General features: G+C 44.4%; 19 non-coding genes across 19 annotated transcripts; all 19 read right to left on the bottom strand.

The window, feature by feature from the left end:
* Positions 1-3,586: 3,586 nt before the first annotated feature.
* On the bottom strand, positions 3,587-3,669 carry TRNAS-AGA (transfer RNA serine (anticodon AGA)). Its single transcript has one exon. It is a non-coding gene; the product is annotated as a tRNA-Ser (tRNA).
* Positions 3,670-4,580: 911 nt separating this feature from the next.
* On the bottom strand, positions 4,581-4,662 carry TRNAS-AGA (transfer RNA serine (anticodon AGA)). Its single transcript has one exon. It is a non-coding gene; the product is annotated as a tRNA-Ser (tRNA).
* Positions 4,663-4,892: 230 nt separating this feature from the next.
* TRNAS-AGA (transfer RNA serine (anticodon AGA)) lies at positions 4,893-4,974 on the bottom strand. Its single transcript has one exon. It is a non-coding gene; the product is annotated as a tRNA-Ser (tRNA).
* A 131-nt stretch (positions 4,975-5,105) lies between these two features.
* TRNAS-AGA (transfer RNA serine (anticodon AGA)) lies at positions 5,106-5,187 on the bottom strand. The gene has a single exon. It is a non-coding gene; the product is annotated as a tRNA-Ser (tRNA).
* Positions 5,188-5,318: 131 nt separating this feature from the next.
* Positions 5,319-5,400, bottom strand: TRNAS-AGA (transfer RNA serine (anticodon AGA)). Its single transcript has one exon. It is a non-coding gene; the product is annotated as a tRNA-Ser (tRNA).
* A 285-nt stretch (positions 5,401-5,685) lies between these two features.
* On the bottom strand, positions 5,686-5,767 carry TRNAS-AGA (transfer RNA serine (anticodon AGA)). The gene has a single exon. It is a non-coding gene; the product is annotated as a tRNA-Ser (tRNA).
* Positions 5,768-5,898: 131 nt separating this feature from the next.
* Positions 5,899-5,980, bottom strand: TRNAS-AGA (transfer RNA serine (anticodon AGA)). Its single transcript has one exon. It is a non-coding gene; the product is annotated as a tRNA-Ser (tRNA).
* Positions 5,981-6,111: 131 nt separating this feature from the next.
* Positions 6,112-6,193, bottom strand: TRNAS-AGA (transfer RNA serine (anticodon AGA)). Its single transcript has one exon. It is a non-coding gene; the product is annotated as a tRNA-Ser (tRNA).
* Positions 6,194-6,478: 285 nt separating this feature from the next.
* On the bottom strand, positions 6,479-6,560 carry TRNAS-AGA (transfer RNA serine (anticodon AGA)). Its single transcript has one exon. It is a non-coding gene; the product is annotated as a tRNA-Ser (tRNA).
* Positions 6,561-6,887: 327 nt separating this feature from the next.
* TRNAS-AGA (transfer RNA serine (anticodon AGA)) lies at positions 6,888-6,969 on the bottom strand. Its single transcript has one exon. It is a non-coding gene; the product is annotated as a tRNA-Ser (tRNA).
* Positions 6,970-7,727: 758 nt separating this feature from the next.
* Positions 7,728-7,809, bottom strand: TRNAS-AGA (transfer RNA serine (anticodon AGA)). The gene has a single exon. It is a non-coding gene; the product is annotated as a tRNA-Ser (tRNA).
* A 126-nt stretch (positions 7,810-7,935) lies between these two features.
* On the bottom strand, positions 7,936-8,017 carry TRNAS-AGA (transfer RNA serine (anticodon AGA)). Its single transcript has one exon. It is a non-coding gene; the product is annotated as a tRNA-Ser (tRNA).
* Positions 8,018-8,770: 753 nt separating this feature from the next.
* Positions 8,771-8,852, bottom strand: TRNAS-UGA (transfer RNA serine (anticodon UGA)). The gene has a single exon. It is a non-coding gene; the product is annotated as a tRNA-Ser (tRNA).
* A 2,438-nt stretch (positions 8,853-11,290) lies between these two features.
* On the bottom strand, positions 11,291-11,373 carry TRNAS-UGA (transfer RNA serine (anticodon UGA)). The gene has a single exon. It is a non-coding gene; the product is annotated as a tRNA-Ser (tRNA).
* A 1,574-nt stretch (positions 11,374-12,947) lies between these two features.
* Positions 12,948-13,029, bottom strand: TRNAS-AGA (transfer RNA serine (anticodon AGA)). The gene has a single exon. It is a non-coding gene; the product is annotated as a tRNA-Ser (tRNA).
* Positions 13,030-13,345: 316 nt separating this feature from the next.
* TRNAL-AAG (transfer RNA leucine (anticodon AAG)) lies at positions 13,346-13,427 on the bottom strand. The gene has a single exon. It is a non-coding gene; the product is annotated as a tRNA-Ser (tRNA).
* Positions 13,428-13,672: 245 nt separating this feature from the next.
* TRNAS-AGA (transfer RNA serine (anticodon AGA)) lies at positions 13,673-13,754 on the bottom strand. Its single transcript has one exon. It is a non-coding gene; the product is annotated as a tRNA-Ser (tRNA).
* Positions 13,755-15,041: 1,287 nt separating this feature from the next.
* Positions 15,042-15,123, bottom strand: TRNAS-AGA (transfer RNA serine (anticodon AGA)). The gene has a single exon. It is a non-coding gene; the product is annotated as a tRNA-Ser (tRNA).
* A 7,212-nt stretch (positions 15,124-22,335) lies between these two features.
* On the bottom strand, positions 22,336-22,417 carry TRNAF-AAA (transfer RNA phenylalanine (anticodon AAA)). Its single transcript has one exon. It is a non-coding gene; the product is annotated as a tRNA-Phe (tRNA).
* Between the last annotated feature and the right edge of the window lie 1,389 nt (positions 22,418-23,806).

The raw sequence follows: 23,806 nt of genomic DNA, 5'->3' as shown, positions 1-23,806 counted from the left end.
TTGGAAAGTTCAATATGTCAATGTTCTAAGCAGTAGAATTCGAGATTTCTAGTCGTGTGCGCTTTCTAGTCATGCAATATCCATGCCCACTAAATGATGAAAAGAAGATAAAAAATATCCAAGTCGTGAGCGGCAGGATTCGAACCGGCGCGGGCAGAGCCCACATGATTTCAAGTCATGCCCGATAACCAATCCGGCACGCCCAATGATTAAAAAGTGCAACAAGTCGAAGTTCTGAGTAGTAGGACTTGAGATTTCTAGTCGTGTGCGCTTTTTAGTCATGCCGATAACTACTCAGGCACGCCCACAGATTGAAAAGTACAACAAATTGAAGTTCTGAGGAGTAGGATTCGGGATTTCTAGTCGTGTGCACTCTCTAGTCATGCAACCATTCATCCATGCCCACTAAATGATGAAAAGAAGATAAAAAAAATCCAAGTCGTGAGCGGCAGGATTCGAACCTACACGGGCATAGCCCACATGATTTCTAGTCATGCTCGATAACCTCTCCTGCGCGCCCACTGATTGAAAAGTACAACAATTCGATGTTCAGAGCAGTAGGATTCGAGATTTCTAGTCGTGTGCGCTTTCTAGTCATGCAATATCCATGCCCACTAAATGATGAAAAGAAGATAAAAAAATTCAAGTCGTGAGCGGCAGGATTCGAACATGCGCGGGCAGAGCCCACATGATTTCTAGTCATGCTCAATAACCACTCCGAAACGTCCATTGATTAAAAAGTACAACAAGTTGAAGTTCTGAGCAGTAGGATTCGAGATTTCTAGTCGTGTGCGCTTTTTAGTCATGCAACAATTCAGTGCGGGCAGAGCCCACATGATTTCTAGTAATGCCCGATAACTACTCGGGCACGCCCACTGATTGAAAAGTACAACAAGTTGAAGTGCAGAGGAGTAGGATTCGGGATTTCTAGTCGTGTGTGCTTTCTAGTCATGCAACCATTCATCCATGCCCACTAAATGATGAAAAGAGGATAAAAAAATTCAAGTCATGAGCGGCAGGATTCGAACCTGCACGGGCATAGCCCACATGATTTCTAGTCATGCCCGATAACCTCTCCGACGCGCCCACTGATTGAAAAGTACAACAATTCGATGTTCAGAGCAGTAGGATTCGAGATTTCTAGTCGTGCGCGCTTTCTAGTCATGCAATATCCATGCTCACTAAATGATGAAAAGAAGATAAAAAAATTCATGTCATAAGCGGCAGGATTCGAAACTGCGCGGGCATAGCCCACATAATTTCTAGTCATGCCCGATAACCTCTCGGGCGCGCCCACTAATTGAAAAGTACAAAAATTTGATGTTTTGAGAAGTAGGATTCGAGATTTCTAGTCGTGTGCGCTTTTTAGTCATGCAACAATTCAGTGCGGGCAGAGCCCACATGATTTCTAGTAATGCCCGATAACTACTCGGGCACGCCCACTGATTGAAAAGTACAACAAGTTGAAGTGCAGAGGAGTAGGATTCGGGATTTCTAGTCGTGTGTGCTTTCTAGTCATGCAACCATTCATCCATGCCCACTAAATGATGAAAAGAGGATAAAAAAATTCAAGTCGTGAGCGGCAGGATTCGAACCTGCACGGGCATAGCCCACATGATTTCTAGTCATGCCCGATAACCTCTCCGACGCGCCCACTAATTGAAAAGTACAACAATTCGATGTTCAGAGCAGTAGGATTCGAGATTTCTAGTCGTGCGCGCTTTCTAGTCATGCAATATCCATGCTCACTAAATGATGAAAAGAAGATAAAAAAATTCATGTCATAAGCGGCAGGATTTGAAACTGCGCGGGCATAGCCCACATAATTTCTAGTCATGCCCGATAACCTCTCTGGCACGCCCACTGATTCAAAAGTACAACAAGTCGAAGTTCTGAGCAGTAGGATTCGAGATTTCTAGTCGTGTGCGCCTTTTAGTCATGCAAACATTCAGCGCGGGCAGAGCCCACATGATTTCTAGTAATGCCCGATAACTACTCGGGCACGCCCACTGATTGAAAAGTACAACAAGTTGAAGTGCAGAGGAGTAGGATTCGGGATTTCTAGTCGTGTGTGCTTTCTAGTCATGCAACCATTCATCCATGCCCACTAAATGATGAAAAGAGGATAAAAAAATTCAAGTCGTGAGCGGCAGGATTCGAACCTGCACAGGCATAGCCCACATGATTTCTAGTCATGCCCGATAACCTCTCCGACGCGCCCACTGATTGAAAAGTACAACAATTCGATGTTCAGAGCAGTAGGATTCGAGATTTCTAGTCGTGCGCGCTTTCTAGTCATGCAATATCGATGCTCACTAAATGATGAAAAGAAGATAAAAAAATTCATGTCATAAGCGGCAGGATTCGAAACTGCGCGGGCATAGCCCACATGATTTCTAGTCATGCTCGATAACCACTCTGAAACGTCCATTGATTAAAAAGTACAACAAGTTGAAGTTCTGAGCAGTAGGATTCGAGATTTCTAGTCGTGTGCGCTTTTTAGTCATGCAACAATTCAGTGCGGGCAGAGCCCACATGATTTCTAGTAATGCCCGATAACTACTCGGGCACGCCCACTGATTGAAAAGTACAACAAGTTGAAGTGCAGAGGAGTAGGATTCGGGATTTCTAGTCGTGTGTGCTTTCTAGTCATGCAACCATTCATCCATGCCCACTAAATGATGAAAAGAGGATAAAAAAATTCAAGTCGTGAGCGGCAGGATTCGAACCTGCACGGGCATAGCCCACATGATTTCTAGTCATGCCCGATAACCTCTCCGACGCGCCCACTGATTGAAAAGTACAACAATTCGATGTTCAGAGCAGTAGGATTCGAGATTTCTAGTCGTGCGCGCTTTCTAGTCATGCAATATCCATGCTCACTAAATGATGAAAAGAAGATAAAAAAATTCATGTCATAAGCGGCAGGATTCGAAACTGCGCGGGCATAGCCCACATAATTTCTAGTCATGCCCGATAACCTCTCTGGCGCGCCCACTGATTCAAAAGTACAACAAGTCGAAGTTCTGAGCAGTAGGATTCGAGATTTCTAGTCGTGTGCGCCTTTTAGTCATGCAAACATTCAGCGCGGGCGGAGCCCACATGATTTCTAGTCATGCCCAATAACCACTCCGGCACGCCCACTAATTATAAAGTACAACAAGTCAAAATTCTGAGCACTAAGATTCGAGATTTCTAGTCGTGTGCGCTTTTTAGTCATGCAACCATTCATCCATGCCCACTAAATGATGAAAAAAAGATAAAAAAATTCATGTCGTGAGCGGCAGGATTCAAACCTGCACGAACAGAGCCCACATGATTTTAGTCATGCCCGATAACCACTTCGGCACGCCCACTGATTAAAAAGTACAACAAGTCGAAGTTCTGAGCAGTATGATTCGAGATTTCTAGTCGTGTGCGCTTTCTAGTCATGGAACCATTCATCCATGCCCATAAAATGATGAATAGAAGATAAAAAAAAAAATCCAAGTCGTGAGCGGCATGATTCAAACCTGCGAGGGCATAGCCCACATGATTTCATGCCCAATAACCTCTCCTGCACGCCCATTAATTGGAAAGTACAACATGTTGAGCGGCAGGATTCGAACCTGCGCGGGCATAGCCCACATGATTTCTAGTCATGCCCGATAACCACTTCGGCACGCGCACTGATTGAAAAGTAGAACAATTCGATGTTCTGAGCATTAGGATTCGAGATTTCTAGTCGTGTGCGCTTTTTAGTCATGCAACCATTCATCCAAGCCCACTAAATGATGAAAAGAAGATATAAATATCTTAGTCGTGAACAGCAGGATTCGAACCAGCGCGGGAAGAGCCCACATGATTTCTAGTCATACCCAATAACCACTCCGGCAAGCCCACTAATTGAGAAGTACAACAATTCGATGTTTTGCCCAGTAGGATTCGAGATTTCTAGTCGTGTGCTGAGCGAAAAGATTTGAACCTGCGCAGGCAGAGTCCACATGATTTCTAGTCATGCCCGATAACCACTCATTGAAAAGTACAAGTCGAAGCTCTGAGCAATATTATTCGAGATTTCTAGTCGTGTGCGCTTTCTAGTCCTGCAATATCCATGCCAACTAAATAACGAAAAGAAGATAAAAAAAATTCATGTCGTGAGCGGCAAGAATCGAACCTACGCAGGCAGAGCCCAAATGATTTCTAGTCATGCCCGATAACCTCTCCGACGCGCCCACTGATTGAAAAGTACAACAATTCGATGTTCAGAGCAGTAGGATTCGAGATTTCTAGTCGTGTGCGCTTTCTAGTCATGCAATATCCATGCCCACTAAATGATGAAAAGAAGATAAAGAATTCATGTTGTGAGCGGCATAATTCGAACCTACCGATAACCACTCCGGCACACCCACTCATGCGCGGGCAGAGCCCACATGATTTCTAGTCATGCCCGATAACCACTCCGGCACACCCACTCATTCAAAAGTACAACAAGTCATATTTTTAAGCAGTATTATTCGAGATTTGTAGTCGTGTACGCATTCTAGTCATGCAATATCCATGCCCACTAAATGATGAAAAGAAGATAAAAGAATTCATGTCGTGAACGATAGGATTCGAACCTGCGCGGGCAGAACCCACATGATTTCTAGTCATGCCCGATAACCACTCCGGCACGCTCACTCATTGAAAAGTACAACAAGTCGAAGTTCTGAGAAGTAGGATTCGAGATTTCTAGTCTTGTGCGCTTTCTAGTCATGCAACCATTCATCCATTCCCACTAAAATGATGAAAAGAAGAAAAAAAATTCTAGTCGTGTGAGCGGCAGGATTCGCGGGCAGAGCCCACATGATTTCTAGTCATGCAATATCCATGCCCACTAAATGAAGAAAATAAGATAAAAAAATTCAGGTCGTGAGCGGCAGGATTCGAACCTGCGCGGGCATAACCCACATGATTTCTAGTCATGCCCGATAACCACTCCGGCACGCCCACTGATTGAAAAGTACAACAATTCGATGTTCTGAGCAGTAGGATTCGAGATATCTAGTCGTGTGCGATTTTTAGTCATGCAACCATTCATCCATGCCAACTAAATGATGAAAAGAAGATAAAAATATCCAAGTAGGGAGCGGCAGGATTCGAACCTGCACGTGCAGAGCCCACATGATTTCTAGTCATGCCCGATAACCACTCCGGCACGCCCACTGATTGAAAAGTACAACAAGTCGAAGTTCTGAGCAGTAGGAATCGAGATTTCTAGTCGTGTGTGCTTTCTAGTCATGCAACCATTCATCCATGCCCACTAAATGATGAAAAGAAGATAAAAGAATTCATGTCGTGAGCGATAGGATTCGAACCTGCGCGGGCAGAACCCACATGATTTCTAGTCATGCCCGATAACCACTCCGGCACGCCCACTCATTGAAAAGTACAACAAGTCGAAATTCTGAGAAGTAGGATTCGAGATTTCTAGTCTTGTGCGCTTTCTAGTCATGCAACCATTCATCCATTCCCACTAAAATGATGAAAAGAAGAAAAAAAATTCTAGTCGTGTGAGCGGCAGGATTCGCGGGCAGAGCCCACATGATTTCTAGTCATGCAAGTCGTGTGAGCGGCAGGATTCGCGGGCAGAGCCCACATGATTTCTAGTCATGCAATATCCATGCCCACTAAATGAAGAAAATAAGATAAAAAAATTCAGGTCGTGAGCGGCAGGATTCGAACCTGCGCGGGCATAACCCACATGATTTCTAGTCATGCCCGATAACCACTCCGGCACGCCCACTGATTGAAAAGTACAACAATTCGATGTTCTGAGCAGTAGGATTCGAGATATCTAGTCGTGTGCGATTTTTAGTCATGCAACCATTCATCCATGCCAACTAAATGATGAAAAGAAGATAAAAATATCCAAGTAGGGAGCGGCAGGATTCGAACCTGCACGTGCAGAGCCCACATGATTTCTAGTCATGCCCGATAACCACTCCGGCACGCCCACTGATTGAAAAGTACAACAAGTCGAAGTTCTGAGCAGTAGGAATCGAGATTTCTAGTCGTGTGTGCTTTCTAGTCATGCAACCATTCATCCATGCCCACTAAATGATGAAAAGAAGATAAAAGAATTCATGTCGTGAGCGATAGGATTCGAACCTGCGCGGGCAGAACCCACATGATTTCTAGTCATGCCCGATAACCACTCCGGCACGCCCACTCATTGAAAAGTACAACAAGTCGAAATTCTGAGAAGTAGGATTCGAGATTTCTAGTCTTGTGCGCTTTCTAGTCATGCAACCATTCATCCATTCCCACTAAAATGATGAAAAGAAGAAAAAAAATTCTAGTCGTGTGAGCGGCAGGATTCGCGGGCAGAGCCCACATGATTTCTAGTCATGCAAGTCGTGTGAGCGGCAGGATTCGCGGGCAGAGCCCACATGATTTCTAGTCATGCAATATCCATGCCCACTAAATGAAGAAAATAAGATAAAAAAATTCAGGTCGTGAGCGGCAGGATTCGAACATGCGCGGGCATAACCCACATAATTTCTAGTCATGCCCGATAACCACTCCGGCACGCCCACTGATTGAAAAGTACAACAATTCGATGTTCTGAGCAGTAGGATTCGAGATATCTAGTCGTGTGCGATTTTTAGTCATGCAACCATTCATCCATGCCAACTAAATGATGAAAAGAAGATAAAAATATCCAAGTAGGGAGCCGCGGGCATAACCCACATGATTTCTAGTCATGCCCGATAACCACTCCGGCACGCCCACTGATTGAAAAGTACAACAATTCGATGTTCTGAGCAGTAGGATTCGAGATATCTAGTCGTGTGCGATTTTTAGTCATGCAACCATTCATCCATGCCAACTAAATGATGAAAAGAAGATAAAAATATCCAAGTAGGGAGCGGCAGGATTCGAACCTGCACGTGCAGAGCCCACATGATTTCTAGTCATGCCCGATAACCACTCCGGCACGCCCACTGATTGAAAAGTACAACAAGTCGAAGTTCTGAGCAGTAGGATTCGAGATTTCTAGTCGTGTGTGCTTTCTAGTCATGCAACCATTCATCCATGCCCACTAAATGATGAAAAGAAGATAAAAGAATTCATGTCCTGAGCGGCAGGATTCGAACTTGCGCGGGCAGAGCCCACATGATTTCAAGTCATGCCCGATAACAACTCCGGCACGCCCACTAATTGAAAAGTACAACAAGTCGAAGTTCTAAGCAGTAGGATTCTCGTGTGCGCTTTTTAGTCATGCAACCATTCATCCATGCCCACTAAATGATGAAAAGAAGATAAAAAAATTCATGTCGTGAGAAACAGGATTCGAACCAGCGCGGGCGCAGCTCTCATGATTTCTAGTCATGCCCGATAACCACTCCAGCACGTCCACTAATTGAAAAGTAAAACAAGTCGAAGTTCTGTGCAGTTGGATTCGAGATTTCTAGTCGTGTGCGCTTTCTAGTCATGCAACCATTCATCCATGCCCACTAAATGATGAAAAGAAGATAAAAAAATTCATGTCGTGAGCGACAAGATTCGAACCTACGCGGGCAGAGCCCACATGATTTCTATTCATGCCAGATAACCACTCTGGCACGCCCACTATTGAAAAGTACAACAAGTCAAAGTTCTGAGAAGTAGGATTCGAAATTTCTAGTCGTTTGCGCTTTCTAGTCATGCAACCATTCATCCATGCCCACTCAATGATGAAAAGAAAATAAAAAAATCTAAGTCGTGAGTGGCAGGATTCGAACATGCGCGGGCGGAGCCCACATGATTTCTAGTCATGCCCGATAACCACTCCGGCACGCCCACTGATTAAAAAGTACAACAAGTCGAATTTCTTAGTAGTAGGATTCGAGATTTCTAGTCATGTGCGCTTTCTAGTCATGCAATATCCATGCCCACAAAATGATGAAAAGAAGATAAAGAAATTCATGTCATGAGCGGCAGGATTCGAACCTGCGCGGGCAAAGCCCACATGATTTCAAGTCATGCCCGATAACCACTCTGGCACGCCCACTGATTGAAAAGTACAACAAGTCGAAGTTCTGAGCATTAGGATTCTCGTGTGCGCTTTCTAGTCATGCAACCATTCATCCATGCCCACTAAATGATGAAAAGAAGATAAAAAAATTCATGTCGTGAGAGGCAGGATTCGAACCTATGCAAGCGTAGCTCTCATTATTTCTAGTCATGCCCGATAACCACTCCAGCACGTCCACTAATTGAAAAGTAAAACAAGTCGAAGTTCTGTGCAGTTGGATTCGAGATTTCTAGTCGTGTGCGCTTTCTAGTCATGCAACCATTCATCCATGCCCACTAAATGATGAAAAGAAGATAAAAAAATTCATGTCGTGAGCGGCAAGATTCGAACCTACGCGGGCAGAGCCCACATGATTTCTAATCATGCCAGATAACCACTCTGGCACGCCCACTATTGAAAAGTACAACAAGTCAAAGTTCTGAGAAGTAGGATTCGAGATTTCTAGTCGTGTGCACTTTCTAGTCATGCAACCATTCATCCATGCCCACTCAATGATGAAAAGAAGATAAAAAAATCTAAGTCGTGAGTGGCTGGATTCGAACATGCGCGGGCGGAGCCCCCATGATTTCTTGTCATGCCCGATAACCACTCCGGCACGCCCACTGATTAAAAAGTACAACAAGTCGAATTTCTTAGTAGTAGGATTCGAGATTTCTAGTCGTGTGCGCTTTCTAGTCATGCAATATCCATGCCCACAAAATGATGAAAAGAAGATAAAAAAATTCATGTCGTAAGCGGCAGGATTCGAACCTGCGCGGGCAGAGCCCACATGATTTCAAGTCATGCCCGATAACCACTCCGGCACGCCCACTGATTGAAAAGTATAACAAGTCGAAGTTCTGAGCAGTAGAATTCGAGATTTCTAGTCGTGTGCGCTTACTAGTCATTCAACCATGACCACTAAATGATGAAAAGAAGATAAAAAAATTCATGTCGTGAGCGGCAGGATTCGAACGTGCGCGGGAAGAGCCCACATTATTTCTAGCCATGCCCGATAACCACTCCGGCACGCCCACTGATTTAAAAGTACAACAAGTCGAAGTTCTGAGTAATAGGATTCGAGATTTCTAGTCGTGTGCGCTTTCTAGTCATACAATATCCATGCCCACTAAATGATGAAAAGAAGATGAAAAAATTAATGTCGTGAGCAGCAGGATTCTCGAACCTACGCGGGCAAAGACCACATGATTTCTAGTCATGCCCAATAACCACTCCAATATGCCCACTAATTGAAAAGTACAACAAGTCGAATTCTAAGCAATAGGATTCGAGATTTCTAGTCGTGTGCGCTTTCTAGTCATGCAATATATCCATGCCCACTAAATGATGAAAAGAAGATAAAAAAATTCATGTCGTGAGAGAAAAGATTCAAACCTGCGCAGGCAGAGCTGACATTATTACTAGTCATGCCAGATAACCACTCCGGCACGCCCACTAATTGAAAAGTACAACAAGTCGAAGTTCTGAGCAGTTGGATTCGAGATTTATAGTCGTGTGCACTTTCTAGTCATGCAACCATTCATCCATGCCCACTAAATGATTAAAAGAAGATAAAAAAAATTCATGTCTTGAGCGGCAGGATTCGAACCTGGGCAGAGCCCACATGATTTCTAGTCATGCACGATAACCACTCCGGCACGCCCACTATTGAAAAGTACAACAAGTCAAAGTTCTAAGGAGTAGGATTCGAGATTTCTAGTCGTGTGCGCTTTCTAGTCATGCAATATCCATGACCACTAAATGATGAAAAGAAGATAAAAAAAATTCATATCGTGAGCGTTAGGATTCCAACCTGCGCGGGCAGTGCCCACATATTTCTAGTCATGTCCGATAACATCTCCGGCACACTAACTGATTGAAAAGTACAACAAGTTGAAGTTCTGAGCAGTAGGATTCGAGATTTCTAGTCGTGTGCGCTTTCTAGTAATGCAATATATCCATGACCACTAGATGATGAAAAGAAGATAAAAAAATTCATGTCGTGAGCGGTAGGATTCGAACCTGCGCGAGCAGAGCCCACATGATTTCTAATCATTTCCGATAACCACTCCGACACGCCCACTCATTAAAAAGTACAACAAGTCGAAGTTCTGAGCAGTAGGATTCGAGATTTCTAGTCGTGTGCGCTTCCTAGTCATGCAATATATCCATGCCCACTAAATGTTGACAAGAAGATTAAAAAAAATTATGTCGTGAGTGGTAGGATTCGAGAACCTGCACGGGCATGCATAGCCCACATGATTTCTAGTCATGCCCGATAACCACTCCGGCACGCCCACTGATTAAAAAGTACAACAAGTCGAAGTTCTGAGTAGTAGGATTCGAGATTTCTAGTCGTGTGCGCTTTCTAGTCATGCAACTATTCATCCATGCCCACTAAATGATGAAAAGAAGATAAAAAAATTCATGTCATGAGCAGCAGGATTCGAACCTGGGCGAACAGAGCCCACATGATCTTAAGTCATGCCCGATAACCACTCCGGCACGCCCACTGATTGAAAAGCACAACAAGTCGAAGTTTTGAAAAGTAGGATTCGAGATTTCTAGTCATGTGCGCTTTCTAGTCATGCAACCATTCATCCATGCCCACTAAATGATGAAAAGAAGATAAATGTCATGAGCGTCAGGATTCAAACCTGCGCGGGCAGAGCCCACATGCTTTCTAGTCATGCCCGATAACCACTCCGGCACGCCCACTCTTTGAAAAGTACAACAAGTCGAAGTTGTTAGTAGTAGGATTCGAGATTTCTAGTCGTGTGCGCTTTCTAATCATCCAACCATTCATCCATGCCCACTAAATGATCAAAAGAAGATAAAAATATCCAAGTAGGGAGCGACAGGATTCGAACCTGCACATGCAAAGCCCATATGATTTCTAGTCATGCCTGATAACCACTCCGGCACGCCCACTAATTGAAAAGTACAACAAGTCGAAGTTGTTAGTAGTAGGATTCGAGATTTCTAGTCGTGTGCGCTTTCTAGTCATGCAATAAACATGCCCACTAAATGATGAAAAGAAGATAAAAAAATTCATGTCGTGAGCGGCAGGATTCGAACCTGGGCGGGCAGAGCACACATGATTTCAAGTCATGTTCGATAACAACTCCGGCACGCCCACTGATTGAAAAGTACAACAAGTCAAAGTTTCGAGAAGTAGGATTCGAGATTTCTAGTCGTGTGCGCTTTCTAGTCATGCAACCATTCATCCATGCCCACTAAATGATGAAAAGAAGATAAAAAAATCCATGTGGTGAGCGGCAAGATTCGAACCTGCGCGGGCAAAGCCCACATGATTTCAAGTCATGCCCAATAACCAACTCCGGCACGCCCACTGATTGAAAAGTACAACAAGTCGAAGTTCTAAGCAGTAGGATTCGAGATTTCTAGTCGTGTGCGCTTCCTAGTCATGCAATATATCCATGCCCATTAAACGATGAAAAGAAGATAAAAAAAATTCATGTCGTGAGTGGAAGGATTCAAACCTACACGAGCATAGCCCACATGATTTCTAGTCATGCCCGATAACCACTCCGGCAAGCCCACTGATTGAAAAGTACAAGTCGAAGTTCTGAGCAATAGGATTCGAGATTTCTGGTTCATTCATCCATGCCCACTAAATGATGAAAAGAAGATAAAAAAATTTATGTCGTGAGAGGCAAGATTCGAACCTGCGTGGGCATAGCTCACATGATTTCTAGTCGTGCCCGATAACCACTCCGGCACGCCTACTAGTTGAAAAGTACAACAAGTCGAAGTTCTGTGCAGTTTGATTCGAGATTTCTAGTCGTGTGCGCTTTCTAGTCATGCAACCATTCATCCATGCCCACTAAATGATGAAAAGAAGATAAAAAATTTCATGTCGTGAAAGGCAAGATTCGAACCTGCGCGGGCAGGGCCCACATGATTTCTAGTCATGCCCGATAACCACTCCGACACGCCCACTATTGAAAAGTACAACAAGTCAAAGTTTTCAGGAGTAGGATTCGACATTTCTAGTCATGTGCGCAATTTCCATGCCCACTAAATGATGAAAAGAAGAAAAAAAAAATTCATGTCGTGAGCGGTAGGATTCGAACCTGGACGAGCAGAGCCCACATGATTTCTAGTCATGCCCAATAACCACTCCGGCACACCCACTGATTGAAAAGTACAACAAGTCAAAGTTCTGAGAAGTAGGATTCGAGATTTCTAGTCGTGTGCGCTTTCTAGTCATGCAACCATTCACCATTCATCCAAGCCCACTAAATGATGAAAAGAAGATAAAAAGAATACATGTCGTGAGCGACAAGATTCGAACCTGCGCGAGCAGAGCCCGCATAATTTCTAGTCATGCCCGATAACCACTCCGGCACACCCACTCATTGAAAAGTACAACAAGTCGAAGTTCTTAGTAGTAGGATTCGAGATTTCTAGTCGTGTGCGCTTTCTAGTCATGCAATATCCATGCCCACTAAATGATGAAAAGAAGATAAAAATATCCAAGTAGGGAGCGACAGGATTCGAACCTGCACGTGCAGAGCCCACATGATTTCTAGTCATGCCTGATAACCACTCCGGCACGCCCACTAATTGAAAAGTACAACAAGTCGAAGTTGTTAGTAGTAGGATTCGAGATTTCTAGTCGTGTGCGCTTTCTAGTCATGCAATAAACATGCCCACTAAATGATGAAAAGAAGATAAAAAAAAATCATGTCGTGAGAGGTAGGATTCGAACCTGCGCAGGCGAAGCTCTCATGATTTCTAGTCATGACTGATAACCACTCCGGCACGCCCACTAATTGAAAAGTACAACAAGTCGAAGTTCTGTGCAGTTGGATTCGAGATTTCTAGTCGTGTGCGCTTTCTAGTCATGCAACCATTCATCCATGCCCACTAAATGATGAAAAGAAGATAAAAAAATTCATGTCGTGAGCGGCAAGATTCGAACCTGCGCGGGCAGAGCCCACATGATTTCAAGTCATGCCCGATAACCACTCCGGCACGCCCACTGATTGAAAAGTACAACAAGTCGAAGTTCTGAGCAGTAGGATTCGAGATTTCTAGTCGTGTGCGCTTCCTAGTCATGCAATATATCTATGCCCACTAAATGATGAAAAGAAGATAAAAAAATTCATGTCATGAGTGGCAGGATTCAAACCTACACGAGCATAGCCCACATGATTTCTAGTCATGCCCTATAACCACTCTGGCACGCCCACTGATTGAAAAGTACAACAAGTCGAAGTTTTGAGCAGTAGGATTCGAGATTTCTAGTCCATTCATCCTGCCCACTAAATGATGAAAAGAAGATAAAAAAATTCATGTCGTGAGCAACAGGATTCAAACCTGCGCGGACAGAGCCCACATGATTTCTAGTCATGCCCGATAACCACTCCGGCACGCCCACTAAATGATGAAAAGAAGATAAAAAAAAAAATTCATGTCGTGAGAGGCAGGATTCAAACCTGTGCGGGCATAGCCCACATAATTTCTAGTCATGCCCGATAACCAATCCGGCACGCCCACTGATTGAAAAGTACAACAATTCGATGTTCTGAGCAGTAGGATTCGAGATATCTAGTCGTGTGCGGTTTTTAGTCATGCAATATCCATGCCCACTAAATGAAGAAAAGAAGATAAAAAAATTCATGTCGTGAGCAACAGGATTCGAACCTTCGCGGGCATAGCCCACATGATTTCTAGCCATGCCCGATAACCACTCCGGCACGCCCACTAATGGAAAAGTACAACAATTCGATGTTCTGAGCAGTATGATTCGAGATATCTAGTCGTGTGCGGTTTTTAGTCATGCAACTATTCATCCATGCCAACTAAATGATGAAAAGAAGATAAAAATATCCAAGTCGGGAGCAGCAGGATTCGAACCTGCGTGTGTAGAGCCCACATGATTTCTAGTCATGCCCGATAACCACTCCTGCACGCCAACTAATCAGAAAATACAATATGACGAAGTTCTAAGGAGTAGGATTCGAGATTTCTAGTCATGCCCGATAACCACTCCTGCACGCCAACTAATCGGAAAATACAATATGACGAAGTTCTAAGGAGTAGGATTCGAGATTTCTAGTCATGTGCGCTTTCTAGTCATGCAATATCCATGCCCACTAAATGATGAAAATAAGATAAACAATATCCAAGTCGTGAGCGACAGGATTTGAACCTGCACGGGCAGAGCCCACATGATTTCTAGTCATGCCCAATAACCACTCCAACACGCCCACTAATTGAAAAGTACAACAAGTCAAAGTTCTAAGAAGTAGGATTCGAGATTTCTAGTCGTATGCGCTTTCTAGTCATGCAATATCCATGCCCACTAAATGATGAAAAGAAGATAAAAATATCCTAGTCGTGAGTGGCAGGATTCAAACCTATGCGTGTAAAGCCCACATGATTTCTAATCATGCTCGATAACCACTACGACACGCCCACTAATTGAAAAATACAACAACGTAGCCCATATGATTTCTAGTCATGCTCGATAACCACTCCAACACGCCCACTAATTGAAAAATACAACAAGTCGAAGTTCTGAGCAGTAGGATTTGAGATTTCTAGTCGTGTTCGCTTACTAGTCATGCAATATCCATGCCCACTAAATGATGAAAAGAAGATAAAAAAATTCATGTCATGAGAGGCAGGATTCGAACCTGCGTGGGCATAGCTCACATGATTTTTAGTCATGCCCAATAACCACTCCGGCACACCCACTAATTGAAAAGTACTACAAGTCGAAGTTCTAAGCAGTAGGATTCGAGATTTCTAGTCGTGTTCGCTTACTAGTCATGCAATATCCATGCCCACTAAATGATGAAAAGAAGATAAAAAAAATTCATGTCGTGAGCAGCAAATAACCACTCCGACACGCCCACTAATTGAAAAGTACAACAAGCCGAAGTTGTGAGTAGTAGGATTCGAGATTTCTAGTCGTGGGCGCTTTCTAGTCATGCAACCATTCATCCATGCCCACTAAATGATTAAAAGAAGATAAAAACATCCTATTCGTGAGCGGCAGGATTCAAACCTACGCGGGTAGAGCCCACATGATTTCTAATCATGCTTGATAACCACTACGACACGCCCACTAATTGAAAAATACAACAACGTAGCCCATATGATTTCTAGTCATGCTCGATAACCACTCCGACACGCCCACTAATTGAAAAATACAACAAGTCGAAGTTCTGAGCAGTAGGATTTGAGATTTCTAGTCGTGGGCACTTTCTAGTCATGCAATATCCATGCCCACTAAATGATGAATATAGAAGAAAAAAATCCAAGTCGTGAGCAACAAGATTCGAACCTGCGCGGGCAAAGCCCTCATGATTTCTAATCATGCCCGATAACCACTTCGACACGCCCACTGATTGAAAAGTACAACAAGTCGAAGTTCTGAGTAGTAGGATTCGAGATTTCTAGTCGTGTGCGCTTTCTAGTCATGCAACCATTCATCCATGCCTACTAAATGATGAAAAGATGATAAAAAATTCCATGTCTTGAGCGGCAAGATTTGAACTTGCACAGGCAGAGTCCAAATGACAAGCCAAACCCTTGTCATGTCTTTCCATTCTAGTGTTTTTCCTTTTATAGTTCTAGGGTGTATGACGCCTCAAAAATATCATGTTTAGGTCTGCCAGACATGAAATGCCTCAGAATGAACTATAGGGGGATATGACTAGTTGTCAACTTCTCCCTACCCAAGGTTATATATGCTAAGTCGTTGTTATCTTTCTCTTGCTTGCTTATATAGCGTCTCTTTCAAAAACCTCTCTTTCTAAATCTCTCTCTCTCCTCGTTTTCTAAAACCTTCTTTTAAAACCGAGGCTAGAGGCTCGATCATACGTCGCTTGGTCGTAGGCGACGCAAGAACAAATTGGCTGCTCACTTGTCGTTGAAAAGTGAGTGCCGCACAATCACTAGTCCGCTGCCTTCGAAAGTGCGATTGTGTCAAGTGGTATCAGAGCTTTATTAGCTCCGTAACATCGTAAAGACCGAAATCATGACGGTGACAAAGTCGACACCCAAAGCACAAGTCGACCGGCTTACGCTAATAGAGGAGGAAATGCTGTTCCTCAAAGAAGTCCCTGACACCCTCCACTTCCTGGAAGCACGGGTGACCGAATTGAGTGGGAAAGTCGTAGAAATCGACGCAATGGCCACCCGCCTGGATGGGTTGCCAATCGCAGAACTGATGTTTCGAGTGACCTTGCTCGAAGAAAGAGTTGCTCCTACGAGCAGCCCAAAACCGTCTTGTAGTCTAGATATCTCTGTCGCGCACAAAGATGGACGTGGCGAAGAGTTAGACGTCCTACAAAATACAATGATGAGTTTGTTCAACGGATTAGGTGATCAATTAAGAACAACAATCGACGACATCCAAGAAAGAATGGCCTCCATGAGCATTTGAATTGAAGTGACCATGAAAGCCGTGGAGAACGTCACAGCTGGGCAAACTAATGCAGGATCCAACAAACGAGGTTCCTAGACCCTAGAGCCTTCAAAGGGAATCGGGACGCCAAGGAGTTGGAAAACTTCATCTTTGATGTCGAACAGTACTTCAAAGCCACAACGGCTTGTACCGACGACAAGAAGGTGACTGTAGCCTTGATGTATCTCGTAGACGACGCCAAACTGTGGTGGCGTACGAAGGTGCAAGACATCGAGGATGGATTGTGCACCATCGACTCATGGGAGGACCTCAAGAAAAAGTTGAGGGAACAATTCCTCCCCGAAAACGCAGGACATATAGCAATGGAGAAAATAGTAGCCCTGAAACATACTGGAAACATACGAGACTATGTCAGACAGTTCTCAACCCTAATGCTAGATATCAGGGGCACAGCAGAGAAGGACAAGGTGTTCTTCTTTATAAATGGGTTACAGCCGTGGGCCAAAACAAAGCTACATGAGAACAAGGTTCAAACCCTCGCTGCCGCAATGGCCTACGCCGAGAGACTCCTAGACTGTGGGAACGAAGCGGGATCCCAAAGAAGAACTACATCGGCCCCAAACACTTGGGCAAAACATACAAGCCACCAGGTCATCGAAATGGAAGCCCCAACAGACCGAACGGAGGTAACGACAAACTAAGCGGATGGACGGATAGACCTCCTCAGAACAATTAAGCGGGGACATCTCGAGGACCTTACCATCAAAGCAACCACCCGACGACGCCTTTACAATGCATGCTGTGTAAAGGTCCCCACAAAGTATCCTACTGTCTTCATCGGGTCTCTCTTACTACGCTCCAAGTGTCTATTCAAGAGAGCAATGACGCAAGGGTCGAGTCTATGTTAGACAAGAAGGAAGATCAAGACAATCCCCGAATGGGCGCGCTTAAATTCTTGTCAGCCCTCCAACAGAAGGTCGAACCGAAGGAGATAATAGAAAAGGACTCATGTTCGTAGACGCGGCAATAAATTCTCAACCGAGCAAGAGCACTCTGATAGATTCAGGAGCAACCCACAACTTTATCGCCGATCAAGAAGCCCGAAGATTGGGACTCACCATAGGAAAGGACTTGGGGAAAATGAAAGCTGTCAACTCTGAGGTCTTGCCTATTGTGGGAGTTTCCAAAAGAGTCCCCTTCAAAATAGGGGATTGGACAAGGGAGCTAGACCTTGTCGTGGTTCGCATGGACGACTTCGACGTGGTACTTGGGATGGAGTTCCTCCTGGAGCTCAAAGTTATCCCAATGCCACTAGCGAAATGTTTGGTGATCACCGACCGCAACCCCACAGTTATACCTGCAAACATCAAGCAACCAGGTAACATTCGAATGATCTCGGCCATACAATTAAAAAGGGGACTCGCACGAGAGGAACCTACATTTATGGCCATACCACTGATCGAAGAAGCGACCACCGAAGAAACTGTCCCAAATGAAATCAAGGAGGTACTAAACAGTTATGCTGACATAATGCCAGAGAGCTTACCCCAAACATTACCACCTCGTCGAGGCATTGATCACGAAATCGAACTCCTCCCCGGGGTTAAACCGCCAGCAAAGAACGCATACCGGATGGCTCCGCCCGAGCTAGCCGAATTGAGGAAACAACTGGATGAGTTGTTGACGGCGGGATTCATCCGCCCGGCAAAGGCACCTTACGAGGCCCCCGTATTGTTCCAGAAGAAGAAGGATGGGACGTTGCGTCTGTGCATAAACTATAAAGCCTTAAACAAGGTGACGGTAGGCAACAAATATCCACTACCGATAATATCCGACTTGTTCGACCAGCTACATGAGGCCAAATACTTCACGAAGTTGGACTTGCGATCAGGATATTACCAAGTACGTATTGCCGAAGGGGACGAGCCCAAGACGATGTGTGTAACAAGATGTGGGGCCTTCGAATTCCTAGTAATGCCCTTTGGCTTGACAAACGCCCCAGCTACTTTCTGCACATCACGAACCAAGTTTTCTACGAATACTTGGACCAGTTCGTTATAGTATACCTCGATGACATAGTTGTCTACAGCAAAATCCTGGAGGAACACAAAGTGCACTTGAAGCTGGTGTTTGACAAGTTGCGGCAGAACCAACTATATGTCAAGAAAGAAAAATGTGCCTTCGCACAAACATGCATCAACTTCCTTGGACATGTCGTCAAATGTGGACAAATCAGCATGGATAGCGATAAGATAAAAGCTATCCAGGAATGGAAGGTTCCTACTTCCGTCTCCGAGGTGCGGTCCTTTTTAGGATTAGCCAACTACTATAGGCGGTTCGTCAAAGGGTTTTCACGACGAGCCGCCCAATTGACAGAGCTGTTGAAGAAAGACCACCCTAGGACGTGGTCAAATAATTGTCAAATGACCTTCAAGGATCTGAAAACAACCATGACGAGGGGTCCTATCCTCGGGTTGGTAGATGTTACAAAGCCATTTGAAATAGAAACAGATGCTTCCGATTTTGCCCTAGGTGGGGTCCTTATTCAGGAAGGCCACCCCATCGCTTACGAAAGTCGAAAGCTCAACAATGCCTAACGGAGATACACTGTCCCCGAGAAGGAAATGTTGGCTGTTGTCCATTGCCTACGAGTCTGGAGATAGTATCTCTTGGAATCACAGTTCGTGGTGAAGACTGATAATAGCGCCATTTGCCACTTCTTCGATCAACCGAAATTGACGGCAAAACAAGCCAGGTGGCAGGAGGCGTTGGCCGAATTCGACTTCAAGTTCGAACACAAAGCAGGGAAAAGTAATCAAGCAGCCGACGCACTGAGTCGGAAGGGCGAACATGTGGCCCTGTGCATGCTAGCCCATATTCACTCAAGTAAGATCGATGGATCGATGCGCGACATTATCAAAGAACATCTGCATAAAGACCCATCGGCCAAAGCCGTCGTCGAACTAGCTAAAGCTGGGAAAACACGACAGTTTTGGGTTGAGGGAGACCTCCTGATGACTAAAGGAAACAGATTGTACGTCCCAAGAGCGGGAGAACTGAGGAAGAAACTCATTTAAGAATGTCATGATACCCTATGGGCCGGCCACCCTGGGTGGCAAAGAACATACGCCCTAATAAAAAATGGGTACTTCTGGCCAAACATGCGAGACGACATCATGCAATACACCAAGACGTGCCTCATCTATCAACAGGACAATGTCGAGAAAGCCAAAGTCTCAGGACTCTTGGAACCTCTGCCTATGCCAACAAGACCCTGGGAAAGTGTGTCTCTGGACTTCATAACACACCTCCCAAAAGTCAGGGAATATGGCGCCATCTTGGTTATCGTAGATCGATTCACAAAATTTGCGACGTTCGTCCTCACTCCCAAATTATGCTCGGCAGAACTCACAGCCCAACTATTTTTTAAACACATTGTAAAGTTATGGGGCATTCCGTCGAGCATCATCAGCGATAGGGATGGAAGATTCATTGGGACATTCTGGACTGAGTTATTCGCCTTCTTGGGAACAACCTTAAACATCTCCTCGAGTTATCACCCTCAAACCGATGGATAGACAGAACGGTTCAATTGCTTGCTCGAATAATACTTACGTCACTTCGTCGACGCTCGCTAGAAGAACTGGATACAACTATTAGATGTCGCCCAATTTTGCTTCAATTGTCAGACAAGCTCGTCTACGGGAAAGAGTCCCTTCAAATTGTAAGTGGACGACAACCGGCCTTACCCCATATTATCGATCATCCTTATGCAGGAAAAAACCCTCAGGCTCAAAACTTCACAAAAGAATGGAAGCAACAACAGATATAGCCCGGGCATATTTAGAAAAGGCTTCCAAGCATATGAAAAAGTGGGGGACAAGAAGCGTCGTCCCCTTCAATTCCGAGCAGGAGATCAAGTTCTCATCAAGCTGAAATCAGAACAGATCAGATTTCGCAGCTGAAAGGACCAGAGACTAGTTCGAAAATATGAAGGCCCGATTGAAGTCCTTAACAAGATCGAAGCTACTTCCTACCAAGTCGCACTACCCGCATGGATGAAAATCCACCCAGTAATTCATGTGAGCAACTTGAAGCCCTACTACCCCGACCCAGACGACGACCAACGAAATGCAATCACGAGACCGAGCATCAATCTGAAACAACGAGAAACCAAAGAAGTAGAGGAGATCCTAGCCTACAGGGTTAGGAAGATAGGAAGACCTGTACGGACGATTCGTGAATTCCTTGTAAAATGGAAGAATCTCCCTACAGAGGAAACCAGCTGGAAACTCGCCGAAGATCTGAACTCCGCCGCTACCCACATCGCAAGGTTTGAAAGTAGTCGGTTGATAGTGACGTCAACCAATTAGGTGGGGGAGGATGTCACGGTCATGCTCGTCTAGGGCGTGTTGCCCATGGCCGCATGCCCATGACAAGCCAAACCTTTGTCATGTCCTGTCATACATGAAATGCCTCAGTATCCTCGTTTTCTAAAACCTTCTTAAAACCTTCTTTTAAAACTGAGGCTAGAGGCTCGATCATACGTCGCTTGGCCGTAGGCGACGCAAGAACAAATTGGCTTATCTCACTATCGTTGGGTCGTTGGAAAGTGAGTGCCGCACAATCGCTAAGTCCGCTGCCTTCGAAAGTGCGATTGTGTCACAGAGCCCACATGATTTGTAGTCATGCCCGATAACCACTCCAGCACCGTCCACTGATTGAAAAGTATAAACAAGTCGAAGTTCTGAGCAGTAGGATTCGAGATTTCTAGTCGTGTGCGGTAGGATTCGAACCTGCACGGGCAGAGCTCACATGATTTCTTGTCATGCCCGATAACCACTCCGGCACGCCCACTAATTGAAAAACATAGTAAGTCGAAGTCATGAGCAGTAGGATTCAAGATATCTAGCCATGCACGATAACCATTTCTAGTCATGCCCACTCAATGAAAAAGAAGATAAAAATAATACAAGTCATGAGCGACAAGATTTAAACCTACCCGGCAAAGCCCACATGATTTCTAGTCATACCCGATAACCATTTCTAGTCATGCCCACTCAATGAAAAAAGAAGATAAAAATAATACAAGTCATGAGCGACAAGATTTAAACCTACCCGGCAAAGCCCACATGATTTCTAGTCATGCTCGATAACCACTCCGGCACGCCCGCTGATTGAATGGCACGCCCACTAATTGAATAATACATCAAGTCGAAGTTGTGAGCATTATGATTCAAGATTTCTAGTCGTGAGCGCTTTCTATTCATGCAACCATTCAGCCATGCCCACTAAATGATGAAAAGAAGATAAAAGAATGCTAGTCGTGAGTAGCAGGATTCGAACCTACACGGGCAAAGCCCACATAATTTCTAGTCATGCCCAATAACAACTCCAGCACACCCACTGATTGAAAAGTACAAAGTCGAAGTTCTGAGTAGTAGGATTCGAGATTTCTAGTCGTGTGCACTTTCTATTCATGCGAGCGGCAGAATTCGAACCTGTGTAGGCAAAAGAGTCAAAGTCGTGAGCAAGATTCGAGATTTCTAGCCTTGAGAGCTTTTTAGTCATGCAACCATTCAGCCATGCCCACTAAATGATAAAAAGAATATAAAAAAATCCAAGTAGTAAGCAGGATTCGACACATGATTTCTAGTCATGCCCACTAAATGAAAAAAGAAGATAAAAATAATAAAGTCATGAGCAACAAGATTTGAACCTACACGACAAAGCCCACATGATTTCTAGTCATGCCCAATAACCACTCCGGCACACCCACTGATTGAATAATACATCAAGTCCAAGTTCTGAGCAGTAAGATTCGAGATTTCTAGTTGAGCGCTTTCTATTCATGCAACCATTCAGCCATGCCCACTAAATGATGAAAAGAAGATAAAAAAATGCAAGTCGTGAGCAGCAAGATTCGAACTTGCGCGGGCAGAGCCCACATGATTTTTAGTCATGCTTGATAATCACTCCAGCACGCCCACTGATTGAAAAGTACAACAAGTCGAAGTTTTGAGCAGTAGGATTCGAGATTTCTAGTCGTGTGAGCTTTCTAGTCAGGCAACCATTCAACCATGCCCACTAAATGATGAAAAGAAGATAAAAAAAATGCAAGTCGTGAGAGGCAGGATTCGAACCTCCGGCACACCCACTGATTGAAAAGTACAACAAGTCGAAGTTCTGAGCACTAGGATTCGAGATTGCTAGTCATGTGCGCTTTCTAGTCATGCAACCATTCAGCCATGCCCACTAAATGATGAAAAGAAGATAAAAAAAATACAAGTCATGAGCAGCAGGATTCGAACCTGTGCGGGCAGAGCCCACATGATTTCTAGTCATGCTCGATAATCACTCCGGCACACCCACTGATTGAAAAGTACAACAAGTCGAAGTTCTGAGAAGTAGGATTCGAGATTTCTAGTCGTGTGCGCTTTCTAGTCAGGCAACCATGCCCACTAAATGATGAATCGAGATTTCTAGTCGTGTGCGCTTTCTAGTCAGGCAACCATGCCCACTAAATGATGAAAAGAAGATAAATAATAACACAAGTCATGAGCGGCAAGATTTGAACCTGCACCACAAGTAGAGCCCACATGATTTTCAATCATGCCTGATAACCACTCTGGCACACCCACTTAATTAAAGAAATAACAAGTTGAAGTCCTGAGCAGTAGGATTCAAGATTTCTAGTCACTTTCTAATTATGCCCACTAAATGAAAAGAAACTAAAAAAAATATAACTCGTGAGCAACAGGATTCGTACCTCCACAGGCAAAGCCCACATTATGTCATGCCCGATAACCACTTCGGCACTTCGACTGAATGAAAAGCACAACAAGTCGAAGTCATGAGCAGTAGAATTTGAGATTTCTAGTTATGCCCGATAACCATTCCGCCACACCCACTAAATGAAAAGGAGCTAAAAAAAATATAAGTCATGAGTGGCAGGATTCTAAACTGTGCGGGCAAAGCCCACATAATTTCTAGTCATGCCCGATAACCACTCAAGTACAACAAGTCGAAGTCGTGAGCAGTAGAATTCGAGATTTCTAGTTATGCCTGATAACCATTCCACCACGCCACGACAGGGTTCAAACCTGCACGGGCAAAGCCCACATGATTTCTAATCATGTTCGATAACCACTCCGACATGCCCACTGAATGAAAAGCAGAACATGTCAAAGTCCTAAGTAGTAGGATTTGAGATTTCTAGTCATGCCCATTCCGTCACGCCCACTAAATAAAAAAAACGACAGGATTCGAATTTGCCCACATAATTTCTAGTCATGCCTAATAACCACTCCAGCACACCCACTCAATGAAAAACACCTTTTTAGGCATGCATGATAACCAGTCTAGCACACCTATGAATG

This window comes from Cucurbita pepo, chromosome 19 (genome assembly GCF_057944985.1).
Source record: "Cucurbita pepo subsp. pepo isolate OVF chromosome 19, ASM5794498v1, whole genome shotgun sequence".
NCBI lineage: Eukaryota > Viridiplantae > Streptophyta > Magnoliopsida > Cucurbitales > Cucurbitaceae > Cucurbita > Cucurbita pepo.
This window is presented reverse-complemented; position numbering and strand designations above follow the sequence as displayed.